The sequence below is a fragment of the Nanorana parkeri genome, unplaced genomic scaffold (genome assembly GCF_000935625.1).
Source record: "Nanorana parkeri isolate BGI_ZX_2015 unplaced genomic scaffold, ASM93562v1 scaffold116, whole genome shotgun sequence".
NCBI lineage: Eukaryota > Metazoa > Chordata > Amphibia > Anura > Dicroglossidae > Nanorana > Nanorana parkeri.
In genome coordinates this window covers 1,021,693-1,023,755 of record NW_017306384.1, presented here as the reverse complement: position 1 = coordinate 1,023,755, position 2,063 = coordinate 1,021,693, and positions in this window count along the sequence as shown.

The following is a 2,063-nucleotide window of genomic DNA, read 5'->3' as shown; positions in this document are numbered from 1 at the left end:
TATACTATCCCCTTTATTAACATATTTACAATGCGAAGCATCTTCCTAATATCCTAGACATGACCTTATACAGGATCAATATTATACTGTACTGTATTTAGTATTATACAGGAGCAATATTATACTGTACTGTATTTAGTATAGTTACATAGTTAGGTTGTGAAAGAGATAAAAGTCCATCAAGTTCAACCAAAAGAAAAGAATGAAAAGAAAAATTAAAAACCTCCATATGCAGAACCCTATAGCTACAGTTGATCCAGAAGAAGGCAATTGAACGTATATAAAGCATGGTTAAAAGAGAACTATGGCCGAAACTTTTTGGGTCACTAATTACTAATGTCCTCCTGTGACCCAAAACTCAGCTTATAGTGGGCTATTGCCTGCTTTATGCTGATAGTGCAGAGCCTCTCTAGAGCCAGAGCCAGCTGTGCCCGCCTTCTCCCCCATCTGTACCCCCAGTCAGCGCTGTAGGAACAGAGAGGGGTGGGGGAAATGCCTGTGGGGAGTGGTGACTGACAGTCACTGCTCTCTGCAGGGAAAAGATTGTGAACTGAGCAATCAGCAGTATGTGATCGCTCAATTCTGGATCTATAGAGCCGGCATGTGACAGCTGCAGTGTCACACGTCGGCTCTAACTATTGGGATGAGTGTATTTTACTCATCCCATATTTCTCCTTTAAATGTGCTCCATTTTCCCAGGGGGGGAATTATATGCTGTACATTTAGGAATGCATCCACATTTTCTTTTTTTTTTCATTAACTTAGATGGCTAGAATTAATTCTATTTTACATATTCAAAGCACTTACCTTGGAGGAGTCTTTGCGTATGCAAAGGTTAATCCTCCTTTTTGCCAGACACAGAGTGCCCCCTTGTAGTAACCCTAAGGTGAATACATTTGCACTAAGTTGAAAGTTCACTTTATGTTTGTTTGGCATTGCATGCTATTTTTAAGTCTGATATACCAAAACTCCCAGATCCTTCTTGATTATTGACTCCCCCAGTTGTACTCCCCTAGAATTTATGATGCATGCACGTTTTTAGTCCCCCAGTGCATAACGTTTACAATGTTATACCTCATTTGTCACATAGTTGCCCAATCAAACTGTGTTTTCAGGTAAGTTTAGAGACATTCTACAAGGAATTGATCCCACTATATATCTTGGGGTCATCTACAAACACAGAAATGGTACGTCATCCCTAATCCCAAACTTTGTCATGATTAAAAAAGTTAAACAATAAGGGTCCCAACACTGAACATTGGGGTACACCACTAACAACCTTAGACCATTCAGAGTATGAATCTTTATTATTACTAGGATGGCCTTTATTTTTCTTTTATACACCTAAAAATCCTGTTTGCTTTTGTAGCTTCTGCTGGGCATTGAATGCTGCTATTTAGCAATACAGATTTCACACACACATATACACAGTATATATGGGGACAAGATAGTAGTGGCAGTGGTAAACCATGCATGAGACACAGACATCCATGTAGGTTTGTCCTGCATTTGTATTCGGCAAGGCAACAAGCAAACAAACTTTTATGCAGGAGGGCTTTGTACACCAAGTCCATACCATAAACCCAACAAAATATCAGGCAATCCCAGCAACTTAATAAACTCAGATCAGTTCCTGACTAACAGCGACCCCCCAATGGGTTCCGCAAAAACAAACAGGCAGCGCCTACTCCTGTTTAGTGTTCTGTCAGCATTCAGCCTATTCACCAAGCAGCAGAAACAGAGAGACAGCCCTGTGTCAGCTCGCATAAATAAAGGCCTGTGGACAGCTGATACTTATAATGAGGTCTGACTGCCAGGTAAGACATGAACCTAAGAATGGAGGCCAATTCCAAACTAAAGCTGTACAAAACCTCCATGCTTCAGGGGGACCCAGAACAGGACTTACGTTTCTGAAAAAAAACATGTTTGTTTTCTGCGCATCAGTCATCATCCCTAGAGCACTATAGGAGAAACCTAGGTGATAAATACACACTATTCACAATCCTGCCAGGATATATACACACACATATAAATACATATATATATATATATATATATATATA